Source organism: Ambystoma mexicanum, unplaced genomic scaffold (genome assembly GCF_040938575.1).
Source record: "Ambystoma mexicanum isolate Mex_15411 unplaced genomic scaffold, UKY_AmexF1_1 Mex_scaf52, whole genome shotgun sequence".
Lineage (NCBI taxonomy): Eukaryota > Metazoa > Chordata > Amphibia > Caudata > Ambystomatidae > Ambystoma > Ambystoma mexicanum.
In genome coordinates, this window is record NW_027182469.1 from 975,586 (window position 1) to 1,000,730 (window position 25,145).

The 25,145-nt window shown below is 51.3% G+C and overlaps 39 non-coding genes across 39 annotated transcripts; all 39 read left to right on the plus strand.

The window, feature by feature from the left end:
- The first annotated feature begins 15 nt into the window (after positions 1-15).
- Positions 16-86, plus strand: TRNAG-GCC (transfer RNA glycine (anticodon GCC)). Its single transcript has one exon. It is a non-coding gene; the product is annotated as a tRNA-Gly (tRNA).
- Positions 87-1,072: 986 nt separating this feature from the next.
- TRNAG-GCC (transfer RNA glycine (anticodon GCC)) lies at positions 1,073-1,143 on the plus strand. Its single transcript has one exon. It is a non-coding gene; the product is annotated as a tRNA-Gly (tRNA).
- Positions 1,144-1,493: 350 nt separating this feature from the next.
- On the plus strand, positions 1,494-1,564 carry TRNAG-CCC (transfer RNA glycine (anticodon CCC)). Its single transcript has one exon. It is a non-coding gene; the product is annotated as a tRNA-Gly (tRNA).
- Positions 1,565-2,116: 552 nt separating this feature from the next.
- TRNAG-GCC (transfer RNA glycine (anticodon GCC)) lies at positions 2,117-2,187 on the plus strand. The gene has a single exon. It is a non-coding gene; the product is annotated as a tRNA-Gly (tRNA).
- Positions 2,188-2,537: 350 nt separating this feature from the next.
- Positions 2,538-2,608, plus strand: TRNAG-CCC (transfer RNA glycine (anticodon CCC)). The gene has a single exon. It is a non-coding gene; the product is annotated as a tRNA-Gly (tRNA).
- A 983-nt stretch (positions 2,609-3,591) lies between these two features.
- Positions 3,592-3,662, plus strand: TRNAG-CCC (transfer RNA glycine (anticodon CCC)). The gene has a single exon. It is a non-coding gene; the product is annotated as a tRNA-Gly (tRNA).
- Positions 3,663-4,227: 565 nt separating this feature from the next.
- On the plus strand, positions 4,228-4,298 carry TRNAG-GCC (transfer RNA glycine (anticodon GCC)). Its single transcript has one exon. It is a non-coding gene; the product is annotated as a tRNA-Gly (tRNA).
- Positions 4,299-5,284: 986 nt separating this feature from the next.
- On the plus strand, positions 5,285-5,355 carry TRNAG-GCC (transfer RNA glycine (anticodon GCC)). Its single transcript has one exon. It is a non-coding gene; the product is annotated as a tRNA-Gly (tRNA).
- Positions 5,356-5,705: 350 nt separating this feature from the next.
- On the plus strand, positions 5,706-5,776 carry TRNAG-CCC (transfer RNA glycine (anticodon CCC)). Its single transcript has one exon. It is a non-coding gene; the product is annotated as a tRNA-Gly (tRNA).
- Positions 5,777-6,762: 986 nt separating this feature from the next.
- Positions 6,763-6,833, plus strand: TRNAG-CCC (transfer RNA glycine (anticodon CCC)). The gene has a single exon. It is a non-coding gene; the product is annotated as a tRNA-Gly (tRNA).
- A 552-nt stretch (positions 6,834-7,385) lies between these two features.
- Positions 7,386-7,456, plus strand: TRNAG-GCC (transfer RNA glycine (anticodon GCC)). Its single transcript has one exon. It is a non-coding gene; the product is annotated as a tRNA-Gly (tRNA).
- Positions 7,457-7,806: 350 nt separating this feature from the next.
- Positions 7,807-7,877, plus strand: TRNAG-CCC (transfer RNA glycine (anticodon CCC)). The gene has a single exon. It is a non-coding gene; the product is annotated as a tRNA-Gly (tRNA).
- Positions 7,878-8,429: 552 nt separating this feature from the next.
- Positions 8,430-8,500, plus strand: TRNAG-GCC (transfer RNA glycine (anticodon GCC)). Its single transcript has one exon. It is a non-coding gene; the product is annotated as a tRNA-Gly (tRNA).
- Positions 8,501-8,850: 350 nt separating this feature from the next.
- Positions 8,851-8,921, plus strand: TRNAG-CCC (transfer RNA glycine (anticodon CCC)). Its single transcript has one exon. It is a non-coding gene; the product is annotated as a tRNA-Gly (tRNA).
- A 983-nt stretch (positions 8,922-9,904) lies between these two features.
- On the plus strand, positions 9,905-9,975 carry TRNAG-CCC (transfer RNA glycine (anticodon CCC)). Its single transcript has one exon. It is a non-coding gene; the product is annotated as a tRNA-Gly (tRNA).
- Positions 9,976-10,540: 565 nt separating this feature from the next.
- Positions 10,541-10,611, plus strand: TRNAG-GCC (transfer RNA glycine (anticodon GCC)). Its single transcript has one exon. It is a non-coding gene; the product is annotated as a tRNA-Gly (tRNA).
- Positions 10,612-10,961: 350 nt separating this feature from the next.
- TRNAG-CCC (transfer RNA glycine (anticodon CCC)) lies at positions 10,962-11,032 on the plus strand. The gene has a single exon. It is a non-coding gene; the product is annotated as a tRNA-Gly (tRNA).
- Positions 11,033-11,597: 565 nt separating this feature from the next.
- Positions 11,598-11,668, plus strand: TRNAG-GCC (transfer RNA glycine (anticodon GCC)). Its single transcript has one exon. It is a non-coding gene; the product is annotated as a tRNA-Gly (tRNA).
- A 350-nt stretch (positions 11,669-12,018) lies between these two features.
- TRNAG-CCC (transfer RNA glycine (anticodon CCC)) lies at positions 12,019-12,089 on the plus strand. Its single transcript has one exon. It is a non-coding gene; the product is annotated as a tRNA-Gly (tRNA).
- A 986-nt stretch (positions 12,090-13,075) lies between these two features.
- TRNAG-CCC (transfer RNA glycine (anticodon CCC)) lies at positions 13,076-13,146 on the plus strand. The gene has a single exon. It is a non-coding gene; the product is annotated as a tRNA-Gly (tRNA).
- A 552-nt stretch (positions 13,147-13,698) lies between these two features.
- Positions 13,699-13,769, plus strand: TRNAG-GCC (transfer RNA glycine (anticodon GCC)). The gene has a single exon. It is a non-coding gene; the product is annotated as a tRNA-Gly (tRNA).
- A 350-nt stretch (positions 13,770-14,119) lies between these two features.
- TRNAG-CCC (transfer RNA glycine (anticodon CCC)) lies at positions 14,120-14,190 on the plus strand. Its single transcript has one exon. It is a non-coding gene; the product is annotated as a tRNA-Gly (tRNA).
- Positions 14,191-14,745: 555 nt separating this feature from the next.
- On the plus strand, positions 14,746-14,816 carry TRNAG-GCC (transfer RNA glycine (anticodon GCC)). Its single transcript has one exon. It is a non-coding gene; the product is annotated as a tRNA-Gly (tRNA).
- A 350-nt stretch (positions 14,817-15,166) lies between these two features.
- On the plus strand, positions 15,167-15,237 carry TRNAG-CCC (transfer RNA glycine (anticodon CCC)). The gene has a single exon. It is a non-coding gene; the product is annotated as a tRNA-Gly (tRNA).
- Positions 15,238-15,802: 565 nt separating this feature from the next.
- Positions 15,803-15,873, plus strand: TRNAG-GCC (transfer RNA glycine (anticodon GCC)). The gene has a single exon. It is a non-coding gene; the product is annotated as a tRNA-Gly (tRNA).
- A 350-nt stretch (positions 15,874-16,223) lies between these two features.
- On the plus strand, positions 16,224-16,294 carry TRNAG-CCC (transfer RNA glycine (anticodon CCC)). Its single transcript has one exon. It is a non-coding gene; the product is annotated as a tRNA-Gly (tRNA).
- Positions 16,295-16,849: 555 nt separating this feature from the next.
- TRNAG-GCC (transfer RNA glycine (anticodon GCC)) lies at positions 16,850-16,920 on the plus strand. Its single transcript has one exon. It is a non-coding gene; the product is annotated as a tRNA-Gly (tRNA).
- A 986-nt stretch (positions 16,921-17,906) lies between these two features.
- Positions 17,907-17,977, plus strand: TRNAG-GCC (transfer RNA glycine (anticodon GCC)). Its single transcript has one exon. It is a non-coding gene; the product is annotated as a tRNA-Gly (tRNA).
- Positions 17,978-18,327: 350 nt separating this feature from the next.
- Positions 18,328-18,398, plus strand: TRNAG-CCC (transfer RNA glycine (anticodon CCC)). The gene has a single exon. It is a non-coding gene; the product is annotated as a tRNA-Gly (tRNA).
- A 552-nt stretch (positions 18,399-18,950) lies between these two features.
- Positions 18,951-19,021, plus strand: TRNAG-GCC (transfer RNA glycine (anticodon GCC)). Its single transcript has one exon. It is a non-coding gene; the product is annotated as a tRNA-Gly (tRNA).
- Positions 19,022-19,371: 350 nt separating this feature from the next.
- TRNAG-CCC (transfer RNA glycine (anticodon CCC)) lies at positions 19,372-19,442 on the plus strand. The gene has a single exon. It is a non-coding gene; the product is annotated as a tRNA-Gly (tRNA).
- A 983-nt stretch (positions 19,443-20,425) lies between these two features.
- TRNAG-CCC (transfer RNA glycine (anticodon CCC)) lies at positions 20,426-20,496 on the plus strand. The gene has a single exon. It is a non-coding gene; the product is annotated as a tRNA-Gly (tRNA).
- Positions 20,497-21,061: 565 nt separating this feature from the next.
- TRNAG-GCC (transfer RNA glycine (anticodon GCC)) lies at positions 21,062-21,132 on the plus strand. Its single transcript has one exon. It is a non-coding gene; the product is annotated as a tRNA-Gly (tRNA).
- Positions 21,133-21,482: 350 nt separating this feature from the next.
- TRNAG-CCC (transfer RNA glycine (anticodon CCC)) lies at positions 21,483-21,553 on the plus strand. The gene has a single exon. It is a non-coding gene; the product is annotated as a tRNA-Gly (tRNA).
- A 565-nt stretch (positions 21,554-22,118) lies between these two features.
- On the plus strand, positions 22,119-22,189 carry TRNAG-GCC (transfer RNA glycine (anticodon GCC)). Its single transcript has one exon. It is a non-coding gene; the product is annotated as a tRNA-Gly (tRNA).
- A 350-nt stretch (positions 22,190-22,539) lies between these two features.
- Positions 22,540-22,610, plus strand: TRNAG-CCC (transfer RNA glycine (anticodon CCC)). Its single transcript has one exon. It is a non-coding gene; the product is annotated as a tRNA-Gly (tRNA).
- A 986-nt stretch (positions 22,611-23,596) lies between these two features.
- Positions 23,597-23,667, plus strand: TRNAG-CCC (transfer RNA glycine (anticodon CCC)). Its single transcript has one exon. It is a non-coding gene; the product is annotated as a tRNA-Gly (tRNA).
- Positions 23,668-24,219: 552 nt separating this feature from the next.
- Positions 24,220-24,290, plus strand: TRNAG-GCC (transfer RNA glycine (anticodon GCC)). Its single transcript has one exon. It is a non-coding gene; the product is annotated as a tRNA-Gly (tRNA).
- A 350-nt stretch (positions 24,291-24,640) lies between these two features.
- TRNAG-CCC (transfer RNA glycine (anticodon CCC)) lies at positions 24,641-24,711 on the plus strand. Its single transcript has one exon. It is a non-coding gene; the product is annotated as a tRNA-Gly (tRNA).
- The last annotated feature ends 434 nt before the right edge of the window (positions 24,712-25,145 follow it).

Genomic DNA, 25,145 nt, shown 5'->3' on the forward strand with positions numbered 1-25,145 from the left:
TGTGCAGCATGTAAGGCATTGGTGGTTCAGTGGTAGAATTCTCGCCTGCCACGCGGGAGGCCCGGGTTCGATTCCCGGCCAATGCATGAGCGTTTTGCACATGTACCTTTCGTTGACTTTGAAGCATCGTGAAAAGGAAGAGACCGAACAAAAAAACAAGCCTTGATTGCCTTGCTTGCCTTATTTCTGCTACTAGCGATCACTCTGCTGATCCCTTTTAGTAGAAGGGGCCGCTGCGCCTTGACTGGAAGCAGGGCAATCTCAGATTATGCAAACAGCTCATAGAGGCCCAGCCCGAGTAGGTGCCAGTCTCACACGTCTGCAAAGGCCTTCAATGAGGCTTTCAGCAGAAGTCAAGAGTTTACGAGTGACCATTCGCATGGAACTGGCAGGTGTGTTAAATCAAGTGCTCTACCGCAGTAATGCTGCTTGTCAGGCATTGGTAGCTCAGTGGTAGAATTCTCGCTTCCCAAGTGGGAGGCCCGGGTTCGATTCCCGGCCAATGCATGGCACTTTTGTAGACGTGTCTCTTGATATTTTAAAAGGCATGGGAAAAGAAAAATGGAAACGGTAGATAAGATGATTGCATTGCTTGTCTGTTTTCTGCGCAAAGAAAGCACTCTGCTGCCCTCTTTTAGCAGAAGATGGAACGGCAGTTTCAACTTAAGGCGGGAAACCTTCTATTATGCAAATAATTCCCAGAAGACCCCAGAAGCCCAGATTGAAAGGGTGTCAGCCTCGTGTGGCTGCAAAGATATCCCCTGAGTCCTGCGGTAGAAGTCTGGCTTTCCTGAGGCACGGTGCTCAGGGAACTGCACTCAGAGTAGCGACCCATACAAAGGCCACCCTCATCTACCAGTGTGCTTGCCTCTGTCCACTTTTCCTGTCTATAGAACCTGGCCGTTCGTGGCCGTTCGTGGCCAAGTGAGTGAGAAGGACTGCCAGGGCAGCGCAGCTCCCATTCACCCACCGGAGCTGGCGCCATCCTCATGTCACTGCAGTGCTCTGTTAAATCAGCTGCTCTGGGCTGCAATGGTCCAGAGCACTGTAGCGCCAGTGTACAGCATGTAAGGCATTGGTGGTTCAGTGGTAGAATTCTCGCCTGCCACGCGGGAGGCCCGGGTTCGATTCCCGGCCAATGCATGAGCGTTTTGCACATGTACCTTTCGTTGACTTTGAAGCATCGTGAAAAGGAAGAGACCGAACAAAAAAACAAGCCTTGATTGCCTTGCTTGCCTTATTTCTGCTACTAGCGATCACTCTGCTGATCCCTTTTAGTAGAAGGGGCCGCTGCGCCTTGACTGGAAGCAGGGCAATCTCAGATTATGCAAAACGCTCATAGAGGCCCAGCCCGAGTAGGTGCCAGTCTCACACGTCTGCAAAGGCCTTCAATGAGGCTTTCAGCAGAAGTCAAGAGTTTACGAGTGACCATTCGCATGGAACTGGCAGGTGTGTTAAATCAAGTGCTCTACCGCAGTAATGCTGCTTGTCAGGCATTGGTAGTTCAGTGGTAGAATTCTCGCTTCCCAAGCGGGAGGCCCGGGTTCGATTCCCGGCCAATGCATGGCACTTTTGTAGACGTGTCTCTTGATATTTTAAAAGGCATGGGAAAAGAAAAATGGAAACGGTAGATAAGATGATTGCATTGCTTGTCTGTTTTCTGCGCAAAGAAAGCACTCTGCTGCCCTCTTTTAGCAGAAGATGGAACGGCAGTTTCAATTTAAGGCGGGAAACCTATTATGCAAATAATTCCCAGAAGACCCCAGAAGCCCAGATTGAAAGGGTGTCAGCCTCGTGTGGCTGCAAAGATATCCCCTGAGTCCTGCGGTAGAAGTCTGGCTTTCCTGAGGCACGGTGCTCAGGGAACTGCACTCAGAGTAGCGACCCATACAAAGGCCACCCTCATCTACCAGTGTGCTTGCCTCTGTCCACTTTTCCTGTCTATAGAACCTGGCCGTTCGTGGCCAAGTGAGTGAGAAGGACTGCCAGGGCAGCGCAGCTCCCATTCACCCACCGGAGCTGGCGCCATCCTCATGTCACTGCAGTGCTCTGTTAAATCAGCTGCTCTGGGCTGCAATGGTCCAGAGCACTGTAGCGCCAGTGTGCAGCATGTAAGGCATTGGTGGTTCAGTGGTAGAATTCTCGCCTGCCACGCGGGAGGCCCGGGTTCGATTCCCGGCCAATGCATGAGCGTTTTGCACATGTACCTTTCGTTGACTTTGAAGCATCGTGAAAAGGAAGAGACCGAACAAAAAAACAAGCCTTGATTGCCTTGCTTGCCTTATTTCTGCTACTAGCGATCACTCTGCTGATCCCTTTTAGTAGAAGGGGCCGCTGCGCCTTGACTGGAAGCAGGGCAATCTCAGATTATGCAAAACACTCATAGAGGCCCAGCCCGAGTAGGTGCCAGTCTCACACGTCTGCAAAGGCCTTCAATGAGGCTTTCAGCAGAAGTCAAGAGTTTACGAGTGACCATTCGCATGGAACTGGCAGGTGTGTTAAATCAAGCGCTCTACCGCAGTAATGCTGCTTGTCAAGCATTGGTAGTTCAGTGGTAGAATTCTCGCTTCCCAAGCGGGAGGCCCGGGTTCGATTCCCGGCCAATGCATGGCACTTTTGTAGACGTGTCTCTTGATATTTTAAAAGGCATGGGAAAAGAAAAATGGAAACGGTAGATAAGATGATTGCATTGCTTGTCTGTTTTCTGCGCAAAGAAAGCACTCTGCTGCCCTCTTTTAGCAGAAGATGGAACGGCAGTTTCAACTTAAGGCGGGAAACCTATTATGCAAATAATTCCCAGAAGACCCCAGAAGCCCAGATTGAAAGGGTGTCAGCCTCGTGTGGCTGCAAAGATATCCCCTGAGTCCTGCGGTAGAAGTCTGGCTTTCCTGAGGCACGGTGCTCAGGGAACTGCACTCAGAGTAGCGACCCATACAAAGGCCACCCTCATCTACCAGTGTGCTTGCCTCTGTCCACTTTTCCTGTCTATAGAACCTGGCCGTTCGTGGCCGTTCGTGGCCAAGTGAGTGAGAAGGACTGCCAGGGCAGCGCAGCTCCCATTCACCCACCGGAGCTGGCGCCATCCTCATGTCACTGCAGTGCTCTGTTAAATCAGCTGCTCTGGGCTGCAATGGTCCAGAGCACTGTAGCGCCAGTGTGCAGCATGTAAGGCATTGGTGGTTCAGTGTTAGAATTCTCGCCTGCCACGCGGGAGGCCCGGGTTCGATTCCCGGCCAATGCATGAGCGTTTTGCACATGTACCTTTCGTTGACTTTGAAGCATCGTGAAAAGGAAGAGACCGAACAAAAAAACAAGCCTTGATTGCCTTGCTTGCCTTATTTCTGCTACTAGCGATCACTCTGCTGATCCCTTTTAGTAGAAGGGGCCGCTGCGCCTTGACTGGAAGCAGGGCAATCTCAGATTATGCAAACAGCTCATAGAGGCCCAGCCCGAGTAGGTGCCAGTCTCACACGTCTGCAAAGGCCTTCAATGAGGCTTTCAGCAGAAGTCAAGAGTTTACGAGTGACCATTCGCATGGAACTGGCAGGTGTGTTAAATCAAGTGCTCTACCGCAGTAATGCTGCTTGTCAGGCATTGGTAGTTCAGTGGTAGAATTCTCGCTTCCCAAGCGGGAGGCCCGGGTTCGATTCCCGGCCAATGCATGGCACTTTTGTAGACGTGTCTCTTGATATTTTAAAAGGCATGGGAAAAGAAAAATGGAAACGGTAGATAAGATGATTGCATTGCTTGTCTGTTTTCTGCGCAAAGAAAGCACTCTGCTGCCCTCTTTTAGCAGAAGATGGAACGGCAGTTTCAACTTAAGGCGGGAAACCTTCTATTATGCAAATAATTCCCAGAAGACCCCAGAAGCCCAGATTGAAAGGGTGTCAGCCTCGTGTGGCTGCAAAGATATCCCCTGAGTCCTGCGGTAGAAGTCTGGCTTTCCTGAGGCACGGTGCTCAGGGAACTGCACTCAGAGTAGCGACCCATACAAAGGCCACCCTCATCTACCAGTGTGCGTGCCTCTGTCCACTCTTCCTGTCTATAGAACCTGGCCGTTCGTGGCCGTTCGTGGCCAAGTGAGTGAGAAGGACTGCCAGGGCAGCGCAGCTCCCATTCACCCACCGGAGCTGGCGCCATCCTCATGTCACTGCAGTGCTCTGTTAAATCAGCTGCTCTGGGATGCAATGGTCCAGAGCACTGTAGCGCCAGTGTGCAGCATGTAAGGCATTGGTGGTTCAGTGGTAGAATTCTCGCCTGCCACGCGGGAGGCCCGGGTTCGATTCCCGGCCAATGCATGAGCGTTTTGCACATGTACCTTTCGTTGACTTTGAAGCATCGTGAAAAGGAAGAGACCGAACAAAAAAACAAGCCTTGATTGCCTTGCTTGCCTTATTTCTGCTACTAGCGATCACTCTGCTGATCCCTTTTAGTAGAAGGGGCCGCTGCGCCTTGACTGGAAGCAGGGCAATCTCAGATTATGCAAAACGCTCATAGAGGCCCAGCCCGAGTAGGTGCCAGTCTCACACGTCTGCAAAGGCCTTCAATGAGGCTTTCAGCAGAAGTCAAGAGTTTACGAGTGACCATTCGCATGGAACTGGCAGGTGTGTTAAATCAAGCGCTCTACCGCAGTAATGCTGCTTGTCAAGCATTGGTAGTTCAGTGGTAGAATTCTCGCTTCCCAAGCTGGAGGCCCGGGTTCGATTCCCGGCCAATGCATGGCACTTTTGTAGACGTGTCTCTTGATATTTTAAAAGGCATGGGAAAAGAAAAATGGAAACGGTAGATAAGATGATTGCATTGCTTGTCTGTTTTCTGCGCAAAGAAAGCAATCTGCTGCCCTCTTTTAGCAGAAGATGGAACTGCAGTTTCAACTTAAGGCGGGAAACCTTCTATTATGCAAATAATTCCCAGAAGACCCCAGAAGCCCAGATTGAAAGGGTGTCAGCCTCGTGTGGCTGCAAAGATATCCCCTGAGTCCTGCGGTAGAAGTCTGGCTTTCCTGAGGCACGGTGCTCAGGGAACTGCACTCAGAGTAGCGACCCATACAAAGGCCACCCTCATCTACCAGTGTGCTTGCCTCTGTCCACTTTTCCTGTCTATAGAACCTGGCCGTTCGTGGCCGTTCGTGGCCAAGTGAGTGAGAAGGACTGCCAGGGCAGCGCAGCTCCCATTCACCCACCGGAGCTGGCGCCATCCTCATGTCACTGCAGTGCTCTGTTAAATCAGCTGCTCTGGGCTGCAATGGTCCAGAGCACTGTAGCGCCAGTGTGCAGCATGTAAGGCATTGGTGGTTCAGTGGTAGAATTCTCGCCTGCCACGCGGGAGGCCCGGGTTCGATTCCCGGCCAATGCATGAGCGTTTTGCACATGTACCTTTCGTTGACTTTGAAGCATCGTGAAAAGGAAGAGACCGAACAAAAAAACAAGCCTTGATTGCCTTGCTTGCCTTATTTCTGCTACTAGCGATCACTCTGCTGATCCCTTTTAGTAGAAGGGGCCGCTGCGCCTTGACTGGAAGCAGGGCAATCTCAGATTATGCAAACAGCTCATAGAGGCCCAGCCCGAGTAGGTGCCAGTCTCACACGTCTGCAAAGGCCTTCAATGAGGCTTTCAGCAGAAGTCAAGAGTTTACGAGTGACCATTCGCATGGAACTGGCAGGTGTGTTAAATCAAGTGCTCTACCGCAGTAATGCTGCTTGTCAGGCATTGGTAGTTCAGTGGTAGAATTCTCGCTTCCCAAGCGGGAGGCCCGGGTTCGATTCCCGGCCAATGCATGGCACTTTTGTAGACGTGTCTCTTGATATTTTAAAAGGCATGGGAAAAGAAAAATGGAAACGGTAGATAAGATGATTGCATTGCTTGTCTGTTTTCTGCGCAAAGAAAGCACTCTGCTGCCCTCTTTTAGCAGAAGATGGAACGGCAGTTTCAACTTAAGGCGGGAAACCTTCTATTATGCAAATAATTCCCAGAAGACCCCAGAAGCCCAGATTGAAAGGGTGTCAGCCTCGTGTGGCTGCAAAGATATCCCCTGAGTCCTGCGGTAGAAGTCTGGCTTTCCTGAGGCACGGTGCTCAGGGAACTGCACTCAGAGTAGCGACCCATACAAAGGCCACCCTCATCTACCAGTGTGCTTGCCTCTGTCCACTTTTCCTGTCTATAGAACCTGGCCGTTCGTGGCCGTTCGTGGCCAAGTGAGTGAGAAGGACTGCCAGGGCAGCGCAGCTCCCATTCACCCACCGGAGCTGGCGCCATCCTCATGTCACTGCAGTGCTCTGTTAAATCAGCTGCTCTGGGCTGCAATGGTCCAGAGCACTGTAGCGCCAGTGTGCAGCATGTAAGGCATTGGTGGTTCAGTGGTAGAATTCTCGCCTGCCACGCGGGAGGCCCGGGTTCGATTCCAGGCCAATGCATGAGCGTTTTGCACATGTACCTTTCGTTGACTTTGAAGCATCGTGAAAAGGAAGAGACCGAACAAAAAAACAAGCCTTGATTGCCTTGCTTGCCTTATTTCTGCTACTAGCGATCACTCTGCTGATCCCTTTTAGTAGAAGGGGCCGCTGCGCCTTGACTGGAAGCAGGGCAATCTCAGATTATGCAAAACACTCATAGAGGCCCAGCCCGAGTAGGTGCCAGTCTCACACGTCTGCAAAGGCCTTCAATGAGGCTTTCAGCAGAAGTCAAGAGTTTACGAGTGACCATTCGCATGGAACTGGCAGGTGTGTTAAATCAAGCGCTCTACCGCAGTAATGCTGCTTGTCAAGCATTGGTAGTTCAGTGGTAGAATTCTCGCTTCCCAAGCGGGAGGCCCGGGTTCGATTCCCGACCAATGCATGGCACTTTTGTAGACGTGTCTCTTGATATTTTAAAAGGCATGGGAAAAGAAAAATGGAAACGGTAGATAAGATGATTGCATTGCTTGTCTGTTTTCTGCGCAAAGAAAGCACTCTGCTGCCCTCTTTTAGCAGAAGATGGAACGGCAGTTTCAACTTAAGGCGGGAAACCTATTATGCAAATAATTCCCAGAAGACCCCAGAAGCCCAGATTGAAAGGGTGTCAGCCTCGTGTGGCTGCAAAGATATCCCCTGAGTCCTGCGGTAGAAGTCTGGCTTTCCTGAGGCACGGTGCTCAGGGAACTGCACTCAGAGTAGCGACCCATACAAAGGCCACCCTCATCTACCAGTGTGCTTGCCTCTGTCCACTTTTCCTGTCTATAGAACCTGGCCGTTCGTGGCCAAGTGAGTGAGAAGGACTGCCAGGGCAGCGCAGCTCCCATTCACCCACCGGAGCTGGCGCCATCCTCATGTCACTGCAGTGCTCTGTTAAATCAGCTGCTCTGGGCTGCAATGGTCCAGAGCACTGTAGCACCAGTGTGCAGCATGTAAGGCATTGGTGGTTCAGTGGTAGAATTCTCGCCTGCCACGCGGGAGGCCCGGGTTCGATTCCCGGCCAATGCATGAGCGTTTTGCACATGTACCTTTCGTTGACTTTGAAGCATCGTGAAAAGGAAGAGACCGAACAAAAAAACAAGCCTTGATTGCCTTGCTTGCCTTATTTCTGCTACTAGCGATCACTCTGCTGATCCCTTTTAGTAGAAGGGGCCGCTGCGCCTTGACTGGAAGCAGGGCAATCTCAGATTATGCAAAACGCTCATAGAGGCCCAGCCCGAGTAGGTGCCAGTCTCACACGTCTGCAAAGGCCTTCAATGAGGCTTTCAGCAGAAGTCAAGAGTTTACGAGTGACCATTCGCATGGAACTGGCAGGTGTGTTAAATCAAGTGCTCTACCGCAGTAATGCTGCTTGTCAGGCATTGGTAGTTCAGTGGTAGAATTCTCGCTTCCCAAGCGGGAGGCCCGGGTTCGATTCCCGGCCAATGCATGGCACTTTTGTAGACGTGTCTCTTGATATTTTAAAAGGCATGGGAAAAGAAAAATGGAAACGGTAGATAAGATGATTGCATTGCTTGTCTGTTTTCTGCGCAAAGAAAGCACTCTGCTGCCCTCTTTTAGCAGAAGATGGAACGGCAGTTTCAATTTAAGGCGGGAAACCTATTATGCAAATAATTCCCAGAAGACCCCAGAAGCCCAGATTGAAAGGGTGTCAGCCTCGTGTGGCTGCAAAGATATCCCCTGAGTCCTGCGGTAGAAGTCTGGCTTTCCTGAGGCACGGTGCTCAGGGAACTGCACTCAGAGTAGCGACCCATACAAAGGCCACCCTCATCTACCAGTGTGCTTGCCTCTGTCCACTTTTCCTGTCTATAGAACCTGGCCGTTCGTGGCCAAGTGAGTGAGAAGGACTGCCAGGGCAGCGCAGCTCCCATTCACCCACCGGAGCTGGCGCCATCCTCATGTCACTGCAGTGCTCTGTTAAATCAGCTGCTCTGGGCTGCAATGGTCCAGAGCACTGTAGCGCCAGTGTGCAGCATGTAAGGCATTGGTGGTTCAGTGGTAGAATTCTCGCCTGCCACGCGGGAGGCCCGGGTTCGATTCCCGGCCAATGCATGAGCGTTTTGCACATGTACCTTTCGTTGACTTTGAAGCATCGTGAAAAGGAAGAGACCGAACAAAAAAACAAGCCTTGATTGCCTTGCTTGCCTTATTTCTGCTACTAGCGATCACTCTGCTGATCCCTTTTAGTAGAAGGGGCCGCTGCGCCTTGACTGGAAGCAGGGCAATCTCAGATTATGCAAAACACTCATAGAGGCCCAGCCCGAGTAGGTGCCAGTCTCACACGTCTGCAAAGGCCTTCAATGAGGCTTTCAGCAGAAGTCAAGAGTTTACGAGTGACCATTCGCATGGAACTGGCAGGTGTGTTAAATCAAGCGCTCTACCGCAGTAATGCTGCTTGTCAAGCATTGGTAGTTCAGTGGTAGAATTCTCGCTTCCCAAGCGGGAGGCCCGGGTTCGATTCCCGGCCAATGCATGGCACTTTTGTAGACGTGTCTCTTGATATTTTAAAAGGCATGGGAAAAGAAAAATGGAAACGGTAGATAAGATGATTGCATTGCTTGTCTGTTTTCTGCGCAAAGAAAGCACTCTGCTGCCCTCTTTTAGCAGAAGATGGAACGGCAGTTTCAACTTAAGGCGGGAAACCTATTATGCAAATAATTCCCAGAAGACCCCAGAAGCCCAGATTGAAAGGGTGTCAGCCTCGTGTGGCTGCAAAGATATCCCCTGAGTCCTGCGGTAGAAGTCTGGCTTTCCTGAGGCACGGTGCTCAGGGAACTGCACTCAGAGTAGCGACCCATACAAAGGCCACCCTCATCTACCAGTGTGCTTGCCTCTGTCCACTTTTCCTGTCTATAGAACCTGGCCGTTCGTGGCCGTTCGTGGCCAAGTGAGTGAGAAGGACTGCCAGGGCAGCGCAGCTCCCATTCACCCACCGGAGCTGGCGCCATCCTCATGTCACTGCAGTGCTCTGTTAAATCAGCTGCTCTGGGCTGCAATGGTCCAGAGCACTGTAGCGCCAGTGTGCAGCATGTAAGGCATTGGTGGTTCAGTGTTAGAATTCTCGCCTGCCACGCGGGAGGCCCGGGTTCGATTCCCGGCCAATGCATGAGCGTTTTGCACATGTACCTTTCGTTGACTTTGAAGCATCGTGAAAAGGAAGAGACCGAACAAAAAAACAAGCCTTGATTGCCTTGCTTGCCTTATTTCTGCTACTAGCGATCACTCTGCTGATCCCTTTTAGTAGAAGGGGCCGCTGCGCCTTGACTGGAAGCAGGGCAATCTCAGATTATGCAAACAGCTCATAGAGGCCCAGCCCGAGTAGGTGCCAGTCTCACACGTCTGCAAAGGCCTTCAATGAGGCTTTCAGCAGAAGTCAAGAGTTTACGAGTGACCATTCGCATGGAACTGGCAGGTGTGTTAAATCAAGTGCTCTACCGCAGTAATGCTGCTTGTCAGGCATTGGTAGTTCAGTGGTAGAATTCTCGCTTCCCAAGCGGGAGGCCCGGGTTCGATTCCCGGCCAATGCATGGCACTTTTGTAGACGTGTCTCTTGATATTTTAAAAGGCATGGGAAAAGAAAAATGGAAACGGTAGATAAGATGATTGCATTGCTTGTCTGTTTTCTGCGCAAAGAAAGCACTCTGCTGCCCTCTTTTAGCAGAAGATGGAACGGCAGTTTCAACTTAAGGCGGGAAACCTTCTATTATGCAAATAATTCCCAGAAGACCCCAGAAGCCCAGATTGAAAGGGTGTCAGCCTCGTGTGGCTGCAAAGATATCCCCTGAGTCCTGCGGTAGAAGTCTGGCTTTCCTGAGGCACGGTGCTCAGGGAACTGCACTCAGAGTAGCGACCCATACAAAGGCCACCCTCATCTACCAGTGTGCGTGCCTCTGTCCACTCTTCCTGTCTATAGAACCTGGCCGTTCGTGGCCGTTCGTGGCCAAGTGAGTGAGAAGGACTGCCAGGGCAGCGCAGCTCCCATTCACCCACCGGAGCTGGCGCCATCCTCATGTCACTGCAGTGCTCTGTTAAATCAGCTGCTCTGGGATGCAATGGTCCAGAGCACTGTAGCGCCAGTGTGCAGCATGTAAGGCATTGGTGGTTCAGTGGTAGAATTCTCGCCTGCCACGCGGGAGGCCCGGGTTCGATTCCCGGCCAATGCATGAGCGTTTTGCACATGTACCTTTCGTTGACTTTGAAGCATCGTGAAAAGGAAGAGACCGAACAAAAAAACAAGCCTTGATTGCCTTGCTTGCCTTATTTCTGCTACTAGCGATCACTCTGCTGATCCCTTTTAGTAGAAGGGGCCGCTGCGCCTTGACTGGAAGCAGGGCAATCTCAGATTATGCAAAACGCTCATAGAGGCCCAGCCCGAGTAGGTGCCAGTCTCACACGTCTGCAAAGGCCTTCAATGAGGCTTTCAGCAGAAGTCAAGAGTTTACGAGTGACCATTCGCATGGAACTGGCAGGTGTGTTAAATCAAGCGCTCTACCGCAGTAATGCTGCTTGTCAAGCATTGGTAGTTCAGTGGTAGAATTCTCGCTTCCCAAGCGGGAGGCCCGGGTTCGATTCCCGGCCAATGCATGGCACTTTTGTAGACGTGTCTCTTGATATTTTAAAAGGCATGGGAAAAGAAAAATGGAAACGGTAGATAAGATGATTGCATTGCTTGTCTGTTTTCTGCGCAAAGAAAGCAATCTGCTGCCCTCTTTTAGCAGAAGATGGAACTGCAGTTTCAACTTAAGGCGGGAAACCTTCTATTATGCAAATAATTCCCAGAAGACCCCAGAAGCCCAGATTGAAAGGGTGTCAGCCTCGTGTGGCTGCAAAGATATCCCCTGAGTCCTGCGGTAGAAGTCTGGCTTTCCTGAGGCACGGTGCTCAGGGAACTGCACTCAGAGTAGCGACCCATACAAAGGCCACCCTCATCTACCAGTGTGCTTGCCTCTGTCCACTTTTCCTGTCTATAGAACCTGGCCGTTCGTGGCCGTTCGTGGCCAAGTGAGTGAGAAGGACTGCCAGGGCAGCGCAGCTCCCATTCACCCACCGGAGCTGGCGCCATCCTCATGTCACTGCAGTGCTCTGTTAAATCAGCTGCTCTGGGCTGCAATGGTCCAGAGCACTGTAGCGCCAGTGTGCAGCATGTAAGGCATTGGTGGTTCAGTGGTAGAATTCTCGCCTGCCACGCGGGAGGCCCGGGTTCGATTCCCGGCCAATGCATGAGCGTTTTGCACATGTACCTTTCGTTGACTTTGAAGCATCGTGAAAAGGAAGAGACCGAACAAAAAAACAAGCCTTGATTGCCTTGCTTGCCTTATTTCTGCTACTAGCGATCACTCTGCTGATCCCTTTTAGTAGAAGGGGCCGCTGCGCCTTGACTGGAAGCAGGGCAATCTCAGATTATGCAAACAGCTCATAGAGGCCCAGCCCGAGTAGGTGCCAGTCTCACACGTCTGCAAAGGCCTTCAATGAGGCTTTCAGCAGAAGTCAAGAGTTTACGAGTGACCATTCGCATGGAACTGGCAGGTGTGTTAAATCAAGTGCTCTACCGCAGTAATGCTGCTTGTCAGGCATTGGTAGTTCAGTGGTAGAATTCTCGCTTCCCAAGCGGGAGGCCCGGGTTCGATTCCCGGCCAATGCATGGCACTTTTGTAGACGTGTCTCTTGATATTTTAAAAGGCATGGGAAAAGAAAAATGGAAACGGTAGATAAGATGATTGCATTGCTTGTCTGTTTTCTGCGCAAAGAAAGCACTCTGCTGCCCTCTTTTAGCAGAAGATGGAACGGCAGTTTCAACTTAAGGCGGGAAACCTTCTATTATGCAAATAATTCCCAGAAGACCCCAGAAGCCCAGATTGAAAGGGTGTCAGCCTCGTGTGGCTGCAAAGATATCCCCTGAGTCCTGCGGTAGAAGTCTGGCTTTCCTGAGGCACGGTGCTCAGGGAACTGCACTCAGAGTAGCGACCCATACAAAGGCCACCCTCATCTACCAGTGTGCTTGCCTCTGTCCACTTTTCCTGTCTATAGAACCTGGCCGTTCGTGGCCGTTCGTGGCCAAGTGAGTGAGAAGGACTGCCAGGGCAGCGCAGCTCCCATTCACCCACCGGAGCTGGCGCCATCCTCATGTCACTGCAGTGCTCTGTTAAATCAGCTGCTCTGGGCTGCAATGGTCCAGAGCACTGTAGCGCCAGTGTGCAGCATGTAAGGCATTGGTGGTTCAGTGGTAGAATTCTCGCCTGCCACGCGGGAGGCCCGGGTTCGATTCCAGGCCAATGCATGAGCGTTTTGCACATGTACCTTTCGTTGACTTTGAAGCATCGTGAAAAGGAAGAGACCGAACAAAAAAACAAGCCTTGATTGCCTTGCTTGCCTTATTTCTGCTACTAGCGATCACTCTGCTGATCCCTTTTAGTAGAAGGGGCCGCTGCGCCTTGACTGGAAGCAGGGCAATCTCAGATTATGCAAAACACTCATAGAGGCCCAGCCCGAGTAGGTGCCAGTCTCACACGTCTGCAAAGGCCTTCAATGAGGCTTTCAGCAGAAGTCAAGAGTTTACGAGTGACCATTCGCATGGAACTGGCAGGTGTGTTAAATCAAGCGCTCTACCGCAGTAATGCTGCTTGTCAAGCATTGGTAGTTCAGTGGTAGAATTCTCGCTTCCCAAGCGGGAGGCCCGGGTTCGATTCCCGACCAATGCATGGCACTTTTGTAGACGTGTCTCTTGATATTTTAAAAGGCATGGGAAAAGAAAAATGGAAACGGTAGATAAGATGATTGCATTGCTTGTCTGTTTTCTGCGCAAAGAAAGCACTCTGCTGCCCTCTTTTAGCAGAAGATGGAACGGCAGTTTCAACTTAAGGCGGGAAACCTATTATGCAAATAATTCCCAGAAGACCCCAGAAGCCCAGATTGAAAGGGTGTCAGCCTCGTGTGGCTGCAAAGATATCCCCTGAGTCCTGCGGTAGAAGTCTGGCTTTCCTGAGGCACGGTGCTCAGGGAACTGCACTCAGAGTAGCGACCCATACAAAGGCCACCCTCATCTACCAGTGTGCTTGCCTCTGTCCACTTTTCCTGTCTATAGAACCTGGCCGTTCGTGGCCAAGTGAGTGAGAAGGACTGCCAGGGCAGCGCAGCTCCCATTCACCCACCGGAGCTGGCGCCATCCTCATGTCACTGCAGTGCTCTGTTAAATCAGCTGCTCTGGGCTGCAATGGTCCAGAGCACTGTAGCACCAGTGTGCAGCATGTAAGGCATTGGTGGTTCAGTGGTAGAATTCTCGCCTGCCACGCGGGAGGCCCGGGTTCGATTCCCGGCCAATGCATGAGCGTTTTGCACATGTACCTTTCGTTGACTTTGAAGCATCGTGAAAAGGAAGAGACCGAACAAAAAAACAAGCCTTGATTGCCTTGCTTGCCTTATTTCTGCTACTAGCGATCACTCTGCTGATCCCTTTTAGTAGAAGGGGCCGCTGCGCCTTGACTGGAAGCAGGGCAATCTCAGATTATGCAAACAGCTCATAGAGGCCCAGCCCGAGTAGGTGCCAGTCTCACACGTCTGCAAAGGCCTTCAATGAGGCTTTCAGCAGAAGTCAAGAGTTTACGAGTGACCATTCGCATGGAACTGGCAGGTGTGTTAAATCAAGTGCTCTACCGCAGTAATGCTGCTTGTCAGGCATTGGTAGTTCAGTGGTAGAATTCTCGCTTCCCAAGCGGGAGGCCCGGGTTCGATTCCCGGCCAATGCATGGCACTTTTGTAGACGTGTCTCTTGATATTTTAAAAGGCATGGGAAAAGAAAAATGGAAACGGTAGATAAGATGATTGCATTGCTTGTCTGTTTTCTGCGCAAAGAAAGCACTCTGCTGCCCTCTTTTAGCAGAAGATGGAACGGCAGTTTCAACTTAAGGCGGGAAACCTTCTATTATGCAAATAATTCCCAGAAGACCCCAGAAGCCCAGATTGAAAGGGTGTCAGCCTCGTGTGGCTGCAAAGATATCCCCTGAGTCCTGCGGTAGAAGTCTGGCTTTCCTGAGGCACGGTGCTCAGGGAACTGCACTCAGAGTAGCGACCCATACAAAGGCCACCCTCATCTACCAGTGTGCTTGCCTCTGTCCACTTTTCCTGTCTATAGAACCTGGCCGTTCGTGGCCAAGTGAGTGAGAAGGACTGCCAGGGCAGCGCAGCTCCCATTCACCCACCGGAGCTGGCGCCATCCTCATGTCACTGCAGTGCTCTGTTAAATCAGCTGCTCTGGGCTGCAATGGTCCAGAGCACTGTAGCACCAGTGTGCAGCATGTAAGGCATTGGTGGTTCAGTGGTAGAATTCTCGCCTGCCACGCGGGAGGCCCGGGTTCGATTCCCGGCCAATGCATGAGCGTTTTGCACATGTACCTTTCGTTGACTTTGAAGCATCGTGAAAAGGAAGAGACCGAACAAAAAAACAAGCCTTGATTGCCTTGCTTGCCTTATTTCTGCTACTAGCGATCACTCTGCTGATCCCTTTTAGTAGAAGGGGCCGCTGCGCCTTGACTGGAAGCAGGGCAATCTCAGATTATGCAAACAGCTCATAGAGGCCCAGCCCGAGTAGGTGCCAGTCTCACACGTCTGCAAAGGCCTTCAATGAGGCTTTCAGCAGAAGTCAAGAGTTTACGAGTGACCATTCGCATGGAACTGGCAGGTGTGTTAAATCAAGCGCTCTACCGCAGTAATGCTGCTTGTCAAGCATTGGTAGTTCAGTGGTAGAATTCTCGCTTCCCAAGCGGGAGGCCCGGGTTCGATTCCCGGCCAATGCATGGCACTTTTGTAGACGTGTCTCTTGATATTTTAAAAGGCATGGGAAAAGAAAAATGGAAACGGTAGATAAGATGATTGCATTGCTTGTCTGTTTTCTGCGCAAAGAAAGCAATCTGCTGCCCTCTTTTAGCAGAAGATGGAACTGCAGTTTCAACTTAAGGCGGGAAACCTTCTATTATGCAAATAATTCCCAGAAGACCCCAGAAGCCCAGATTGAAAGGGTGTCAGCCTCGTGTGGCTGCAAAGATATCCCCTGAGTCCTGCGGTAGAAGTCTGGCTTTCCTGAGGCACGGTGCTCAGGGAACTGCACTCAGAGTAGCGACCCATACAAAGGCCACCCTCATCTACCAGTGTGCTTGCCTCTGTCCACTTTTCCTGTCTATAGAACCTGGCCGTTCGTGGCCGTTCGTGGCCAAGTGAGTGAGAAGGACTGCCAGGGCAGCGCAGCTCCCATTCACCCACCGGAGCTGGCGCCATCCTCATGTCACTGCAGTGCTCTGTTAAATCAGCTGCTCTGGGCTGCAATGGTCCAGAGCACTGTAGCGCCAGTGTGCAGCATGTAAGGCATTGGTGGTTCAGTGGTAGAATTCTCGCCTGCCACGCGGGAGGCCCGGGTTCGATTCCCGGCCAATGCATGAGTGTTTTGCACATGTACCTTTCGTTGACTTTGAAGCATCGTGAAAAGGAAGAGACCGAACAAAAAAACAAGCCTTGATTGCCTTGCTTGCCTTATTTCTGCTACTAGTGATCACTCTGCTGATCCCTTTTAGTAGAAGGGGCCGCTGCGCCTTGACTGGAAGCAGGGCAATCTCAGATTATGCAAAACGCTCATAGAGGCCCAGCCCGAGTAGGTGCCAGTCTCACACGTCTGCAAAGGCCTTCAATGAGGCTTTCAGCAGAAGTCAAGAGTTTACGAGTGACCATTCGCATGGAACTGGCAGGTGTGTTAAATCAAGCGCTCTACCGCAGTAATGCTGCTTGTCAAGCATTGGTAGTTCAGTGGTAGAATTCTCGCTTCCCAAGCGGGAGGCCCGGGTTCGATTCCCGGCCAATGCATGGCACTTTTGTAGACGTGTCTCTTGATATTTTAAAAGGCATGGGAAAAGAAAAATGGAAACGGTAGATAAGATGATTGCATTGCTTGTCTGTTTTCTGCGCAAAGAAAGCAATCTGCTGCCCTCTTTTAGCAGAAGATGGAACTGCAGTTTCAACTTAAGGCGGGAAACCTTCTATTATGCAAATAATTCCCAGAAGACCCCAGAAGCCCAGATTGAAAGGGTGTCAGCCTCGTGTGGCTGCAAAGATATCCCCTGAGTCCTGCAGTAGAAGTCTGGCTTTCCTGAGGCACGGTGCTCAGGGAACTGCACTCAGAGTAGCGACCCATACAAAGGCCACCCTCATCTACCAGTGTGCTTGCCTCCGTCCACTTTTCCTGTCTATAGAACCTGGCCGTTCGTGGCCAAGTGAGTGAGAAGGACTGCCAGGGCAGCCCAGCTCCCATTCACCCACCGGAGCTGGCGCCATCCTCATGTCACTGCAGTGCTCTGTTAAATCAGCTGCTCTGGGCTGCAATGGTCCAGAGCACTGTAGCGCCAGTGTGCAGCATGTAAGGCATTGGTGGTTCAGTGGTAGAATTCTCGCCTGCCACGCGGGAGGCCCGGGTTCGATTCCCGGCCAATGCATGAGCGTTTTGCACATGTACCTTTCGTTGACTTTGAAGCATCGTGAAAAGGAAGAGACCGAACAAAAAAACAAGCCTTGATTGCCTTGCTTGCCTTATTTCTGCTACTAGCGATCACTCTGCTGATCCCTTTTAGTAGAAGGGGCCGCTGCGCCTTGACTGGAAGCAGGGCAATCTCAGATTATGCAAACAGCTCATAGAGGCCCAGCCCGAGTAGGTGCCAGTCTCACACGTCTGCAAAGGCCTTCAATGAGGCTTTCAGCAGAAGTCAAGAGTTTACGAGTGACCATTCGCATGGAACTGGCAGGTGTGTTAAATCAAGTGCTCTACCGCAGTAATGCTGCTTGTCAGGCATTGGTAGCTCAGTGGTAGAATTCTCGCTTCCCAAGTGGGAGGCCCGGGTTCGATTCCCGGCCAATGCATGGCACTTTTGTAGACGTGTCTCTTGATATTTTAAAAGGCATGGGAAAAGAAAAATGGAAACGGTAGATAAGATGATTGCATTGCTTGTCTGTTTTCTGCGCAAAGAAAGCACTCTGCTGCCCTCTTTTAGCAGAAGATGGAACGGCAGTTTCAACTTAAGGCGGGAAACCTTCTATTATGCAAATAATTCCCAGAAGACCCCAGAAGCCCAGATTGAAAGGGTGTCAGCCTCGTGTGGCTGCAAAGATATCCCCTGAGTCCTGCGGTAGAAGTCTGGCTTTCCTGAGGCACGGTGCTCAGGGAACTGCACTCAGAGTAGCGACCCATACAAAGGCCACCCTCATCTACCAGTGTGCTTGCCTCTGTCCACTTTTCCTGTCTATAGAACCTGGCCGTTCGTGGCCGTTCGTGGCCAAGTGAGTGAGAAGGACTGCCAGGGCAGCGCAGCTCCCATTCACCCACCGGAGCTGGCGCCATCCTCATGTCACTGCAGTGCTCTGTTAAATCAGCTGCTCTGGGCTGCAATGGTCCAGAGCACTGTAGCGCCAGTGTACAGCATGTAAGGCATTGGTGGTTCAGTGGTAGAATTCTCGCCTGCCACGCGGGAGGCCCGGGTTCGATTCCCGGCCAATGCATGAGCGTTTTGCACATGTACCTTTCGTTGACTTTGAAGCATCGTGAAAAGGAAGAGACCGAACAAAAAAACAAGCCTTGATTGCCTTGCTTGCCTTATTTCTGCTACTAGCGATCACTCTGCTGATCCCTTTTAGTAGAAGGGGCCGCTGCGCCTTGACTGGAAGCAGGGCAATCTCAGATTATGCAAAACGCTCATAGAGGCCCAGCCCGAGTAGGTGCCAGTCTCACACGTCTGCAAAGGCCTTCAATGAGGCTTTCAGCAGAAGTCAAGAGTTTACGAGTGACCATTCGCATGGAACTGGCAGGTGTGTTAAATCAAGTGCTCTACCGCAGTAATGCTGCTTGTCAGGCATTGGTAGTTCAGTGGTAGAATTCTCGCTTCCCAAGCGGGAGGCCCGGGTTCGATTCCCGGCCAATGCATGGCACTTTTGTAGACGTGTCTCTTGATATTTTAAAAGGCATGGGAAAAGAAAAATGGAAACGGTAGATAAGATGATTGCATTGCTTGTCTGTTTTCTGCGCAAAGAAAGCACTCTGCTGCCCTCTTTTAGCAGAAGATGGAACGGCAGTTTCAATTTAAGGCGGGAAACCTATTATGCAAATAATTCCCAGAAGACCCCAGAAGCCCAGATTGAAAGGGTGTCAGCCTCGTGTGGCTGCAAAGATATCCCCTGAGTCCTGCGGTAGAAGTCTGGCTTTCCTGAGGCACGGTGCTCAGGGAACTGCACTCAGAGTAGCGACCCATACAAAGGCCACCCTCATCTACCAGTGTGCTTGCCTCTGTCCACTTTTCCTGTCTATAGAACCTGGCCGTTCGTGGCCAAGTGAGTGAGAAGGACTGCCAGGGCAGCGCAGCTCCCATTCACCCACCGGAGCTGGCGCCATCCTCATGTCACTGCAGTGCTCTGTTAAATCAGCTGCTCTGGGCTGCAATGGTCCAGAGCACTGTAGCGCCAGTGTGCAGCATGTAAGGCATTGGTGGTTCAGTGGTAGAATTCTCGCCTGCCACGCGGGAGGCCCGGGTTCGATTCCCGGCCAATGCATGAGCGTTTTGCACATGTACCTTTCGTTGACTTTGAAGCATCGTGAAAAGGAAGAGACCGAACAAAAAAACAAGCCTTGATTGCCTTGCTTGCCTTATTTCTGCTACTAGCGATCACTCTGCTGATCCCTTTTAGTAGAAGGGGCCGCTGCGCCTTGACTGGAAGCAGGGCAATCTCAGATTATGCAAAACACTCATAGAGGCCCAGCCCGAGTAGGTGCCAGTCTCACACGTCTGCAAAGGCCTTCAATGAGGCTTTCAGCAGAAGTCAAGAGTTTACGAGTGACCATTCGCATGGAACTGGCAGGTGTGTTAAATCAAGCGCTCTACCGCAGTAATGCTGCTTGTCAAGCATTGGTAGTTCAGTGGTAGAATTCTCGCTTCCCAAGCGGGAGGCCCGGGTTCGATTCCCGGCCAATGCATGGCACTTTTGTAGACGTGTCTCTTGATATTTTAAAAGGCATGGGAAAAGAAAAATGGAAACGGTAGATAAGATGATTGCATTGCTTGTCTGTTTTCTGCGCAAAGAAAGCACTCTGCTGCCCTCTTTTAGCAGAAGATGGAACGGCAGTTTCAACTTAAGGCGGGAAACCTATTATGCAAATAATTCCCAGAAGACCCCAGAAGCCCAGATTGAAAGGGTGTCAGCCTCGTGTGGCTGCAAAGATATCCCCTGAGTCCTGCGGTAGAAGTCTGGCTTTCCTGAGGCACGGTGCTCAGGGAACTGCACTCAGAGTAGCGACCCATACAAAGGCCACCCTCATCTACCAGTGTGCTTGCCTCTGTCCACTTTTCCTGTCTATAGAACCTGGCCGTTCGTGGCCGTTCGTGGCCAAGTGAGTGAGAAGGACTGCCAGGGCAGCGCAGCTCCCATTCACCCACCGGAGCTGGCGCCATCCTCATGTCACTGCAGTGCTCTGTTAAATCAGCTGCTCTGGGCTGCAATGGTCCAGAGCACTGTAGCGCCAGTGTGCAGCATGTAAGGCATTGGTGGTTCAGTGTTAGAATTCTCGCCTGCCACGCGGGAGGCCCGGGTTCGATTCCCGGCCAATGCATGAGCGTTTTGCACATGTACCTTTCGTTGACTTTGAAGCATCGTGAAAAGGAAGAGACCGAACAAAAAAACAAGCCTTGATTGCCTTGCTTGCCTTATTTCTGCTACTAGCGATCACTCTGCTGATCCCTTTTAGTAGAAGGGGCCGCTGCGCCTTGACTGGAAGCAGGGCAATCTCAGATTATGCAAACAGCTCATAGAGGCCCAGCCCGAGTAGGTGCCAGTCTCACACGTCTGCAAAGGCCTTCAATGAGGCTTTCAGCAGAAGTCAAGAGTTTACGAGTGACCATTCGCATGGAACTGGCAGGTGTGTTAAATCAAGTGCTCTACCGCAGTAATGCTGCTTGTCAGGCATTGGTAGTTCAGTGGTAGAATTCTCGCTTCCCAAGCGGGAGGCCCGGGTTCGATTCCCGGCCAATGCATGGCACTTTTGTAGACGTGTCTCTTGATATTTTAAAAGGCATGGGAAAAGAAAAATGGAAACGGTAGATAAGATGATTGCATTGCTTGTCTGTTTTCTGCGCAAAGAAAGCACTCTGCTGCCCTCTTTTAGCAGAAGATGGAACGGCAGTTTCAACTTAAGGCGGGAAACCTTCTATTATGCAAATAATTCCCAGAAGACCCCAGAAGCCCAGATTGAAAGGGTGTCAGCCTCGTGTGGCTGCAAAGATATCCCCTGAGTCCTGCGGTAGAAGTCTGGCTTTCCTGAGGCACGGTGCTCAGGGAACTGCACTCAGAGTAGCGACCCATACAAAGGCCACCCTCATCTACCAGTGTGCGTGCCTCTGTCCACTCTTCCTGTCTATAGAACCTGGCCGTTCGTGGCCGTTCGTGGCCAAGTGAGTGAGAAGGACTGCCAGGGCAGCGCAGCTCCCATTCACCCACCGGAGCTGGCGCCATCCTCATGTCACTGCAGTGCTCTGTTAAATCAGCTGCTCTGGGATGCAATGGTCCAGAGCACTGTAGCGCCAGTGTGCAGCATGTAAGGCATTGGTGGTTCAGTGGTAGAATTCTCGCCTGCCACGCGGGAGGCCCGGGTTCGATTCCCGGCCAATGCATGAGCGTTTTGCACATGTACCTTTCGTTGACTTTGAAGCATCGTGAAAAGGAAGAGACCGAACAAAAAAACAAGCCTTGATTGCCTTGCTTGCCTTATTTCTGCTACTAGCGATCACTCTGCTGATCCCTTTTAGTAGAAGGGGCCGCTGCGCCTTGACTGGAAGCAGGGCAATCTCAGATTATGCAAAACGCTCATAGAGGCCCAGCCCGAGTAGGTGCCAGTCTCACACGTCTGCAAAGGCCTTCAATGAGGCTTTCAGCAGAAGTCAAGAGTTTACGAGTGACCATTCGCATGGAACTGGCAGGTGTGTTAAATCAAGCGCTCTACCGCAGTAATGCTGCTTGTCAAGCATTGGTAGTTCAGTGGTAGAATTCTCGCTTCCCAAGCGGGAGGCCCGGGTTCGATTCCCGGCCAATGCATGGCACTTTTGTAGACGTGTCTCTTGATATTTTAAAAGGCATGGGAAAAGAAAAATGGAAACGGTAGATAAGATGATTGCATTGCTTGTCTGTTTTCTGCGCAAAGAAAGCAATCTGCTGCCCTCTTTTAGCAGAAGATGGAACTGCAGTTTCAACTTAAGGCGGGAAACCTTCTATTATGCAAATAATTCCCAGAAGACCCCAGAAGCCCAGATTGAAAGGGTGTCAGCCTCGTGTGGCTGCAAAGATATCCCCTGAGTCCTGCGGTAGAAGTCTGGCTTTCCTGAGGCACGGTGCTCAGGGAACTGCACTCAGAGTAGCGACCCATACAAAGGCCACCCTCATCTACCAGTGTGCTTGCCTCTGTCCACTTTTCCTGTCTATAGAACCTGGCCGTTCGTGGCCGTTCGTGGCCAAGTGAGTGAGAAGGACTGCCAGGGCAGTGCAGCTCCCATTCACCCACCGGAGCTGGCGCCATCCTCATGTCACTGCAGTGCTCTGTTAAATCAGCTGCTCTGGGCTGCAATGGTCCAGAGCACTGTAGCGCCAGTGTGCAGCATGTAAGGCATTGGTGGTTCAGTGGTAGAATTCTCGCCTGCCACGCGGGAGGCCCGGGTTCGATTCCCGGCCAATGCATGAGCGTTTTGCACATGTACCTTTCGTTGACTTTGAAGCATCGTGAAAAGGAAGAGACCGAACAAAAAAACAAGCCTTGATTGCCTTGCTTGCCTTATTTCTGCTACTAGCGATCACTCTGCTGATCCCTTTTAGTAGAAGGGGCCGCTGCGCCTTGACTGGAAGCAGGGCAATCTCAGATTATGCAAACAGCTCATAGAGGCCCAGCCCGAGTAGGTGCCAGTCTCACACGTCTGCAAAGGCCTTCAATGAGGCTTTCAGCAGAAGTCAAGAGTTTACGAGTGACCATTCGCATGGAACTGGCAGGTGTGTTAAATCAAGTGCTCTACCGCAGTAATGCTGCTTGTCAGGCATTGGTAGTTCAGTGGTAGAATTCTCGCTTCCCAAGCGGGAGGCCCGGGTTCGATTCCCGGCCAATGCATGGCACTTTTGTAGACGTGTCTCTTGATATTTTAAAAGGCATGGGAAAAGAAAAATGGAAACGGTAGATAAGATGATTGCATTGCTTGTCTGTTTTCTGCGCAAAGAAAGCACTCTGCTGCCCTCTTTTAGCAGAAGATGGAACGGCAGTTTCAACTTAAGGCGGGAAACCTTCTATTATGCAAATAATTCCCAGAAGACCCCAGAAGCCCAGATTGAAAGGGTGTCAGCCTCGTGTGGCTGCAAAGATATCCCCTGAGTCCTGCGGTAGAAGTCTGGCTTTCCTGAGGCACGGTGCTCAGGGAACTGCACTCAGAGTAGCGACCCATACAAAGGCCACCCTCATCTACCAGTGTGCTTGCCTCTGTCCACTTTTCCTGTCTATAGAACCTGGCCGTTCGTGGCCGTTCGTGGCCAAGTGAGTGAGAAGGACTGCCAGGGCAGCGCAGCTCCCATTCACCCACCGGAGCTGGCGCCATCCTCATGTCACTGCAGTGCTCTGTTAAATCAGCTGCTCTGGGCTGCAATGGTCCAGAGCACTGTAGCGCCAGTGTGCAGCATGTAAGGCATTGGTGGTTCAGTGGTAGAATTCTCGCCTGCCACGCGGGAGGCCCGGGTTCGATTCCAGGCCAATGCATGAGCGTTTTGCACATGTACCTTTCGTTGACTTTGAAGCATCGTGAAAAGGAAGAGACCGAACAAAAAAACAAGCCTTGATTGCCTTGCTTGCCTTATTTCTGCTACTAGCGATCACTCTGCTGATCCCTTTTAGTAGAAGGGGCCGCTGCGCCTTGACTGGAAGCAGGGCAATCTCAGATTATGCAAAACACTCATAGAGGCCCAGCCCGAGTAGGTGCCAGTCTCACACGTCTGCAAAGGCCTTCAATGAGGCTTTCAGCAGAAGTCAAGAGTTTACGAGTGACCATTCGCATGGAACTGGCAGGTGTGTTAAATCAAGCGCTCTACCGCAGTAATGCTGCTTGTCAAGCATTGGTAGTTCAGTGGTAGAATTCTCGCTTCCCAAGCGGGAGGCCCGGGTTCGATTCCCGACCAATGCATGGCACTTTTGTAGACGTGTCTCTTGATATTTTAAAAGGCATGGGAAAAGAAAAATGGAAACGGTAGATAAGATGATTGCATTGCTTGTCTGTTTTCTGCGCAAAGAAAGCACTCTGCTGCCCTCTTTTAGCAGAAGATGGAACGGCAGTTTCAACTTAAGGCGGGAAACCTATTATGCAAATAATTCCCAGAAGACCCCAGAAGCCCAGATTGAAAGGGTGTCAGCCTCGTGTGGCTGCAAAGATATCCCCTGAGTCCTGCGGTAGAAGTCTGGCTTTCCTGAGGCACGGTGCTCAGGGAACTGCACTCAGAGTAGCGACCCATACAAAGGCCACCCTCATCTACCAGTGTGCTTGCCTCTGTCCACTTTTCCTGTCTATAGAACCTGGCCGTTCGTGGCCAAGTGAGTGAGAAGGACTGCCAGGGCAGCGCAGCTCCCATTCACCCACCGGAGCTGGCGCCATCCTCATGTCACTGCAGTGCTCTGTTAAATCAGCTGCTCTGGGCTGCAATGGTCCAGAGCACTGTAGCACCAGTGTGCAGCATGTAAGGCATTGGTGGTTCAGTGGTAGAATTCTCGCCTGCCACGCGGGAGGCCCGGGTTCGATTCCCGGCCAATGCATGAGCGTTTTGCACATGTACCTTTCGTTGACTTTGAAGCATCGTGAAAAGGAAGAGACCGAACAAAAAAACAAGCCTTGATTGCCTTGCTTGCCTTATTTCTGCTACTAGCGATCACTCTGCTGATCCCTTTTAGTAGAAGGGGCCGCTGCGCCTTGACTGGAAGCAGGGCAATCTCAGATTATGCAAACAGCTCATAGAGGCCCAGCCCGAGTAGGTGCCAGTCTCACACGTCTGCAAAGGCCTTCAATGAGGCTTTCAGCAGAAGTCAAGAGTTTACGAGTGACCATTCGCATGGAACTGGCAGGTGTGTTAAATCAAGTGCTCTACCGCAGTAATGCTGCTTGTCAGGCATTGGTAGTTCAGTGGTAGAATTCTCGCTTCCCAAGCGGGAGGCCCGGGTTCGATTCCCGGCCAATGCATCGCACTTTTGTAGACGTGTCTCTTGATATTTTAAAAGGCATGGGAAAAGAAAAATGGAAACGGTAGATAAGATGATTGCATTGCTTGTCTGTTTTCTGCGCAAAGAAAGCACTCTGCTGCCCTCTTTTAGCAGAAGATGGAACGGCAGTTTCAACTTAAGGCGGGAAACCTTCTATTATGCAAATAATTCCCAGAAGACCCCAGAAGCCCAGATTGAAAGGGTGTCAGCCTCGTGTGGCTGCAAAGATATCCCCTGAGTCCTGCGGTAGAAGTCTGGCTTTCCTGAGGCACGGTGCTCAGGGAACTGCACTCAGAGTAGCGACCCATACAAAGGCCACCCTCATCTACCAGTGTGCTTGCCTCTGTCCACTTTTCCTGTCTATAGAACCTGGCCGTTCGTGGCCGTTCGTGGCCAAGTGAGTGAGAAGGACTG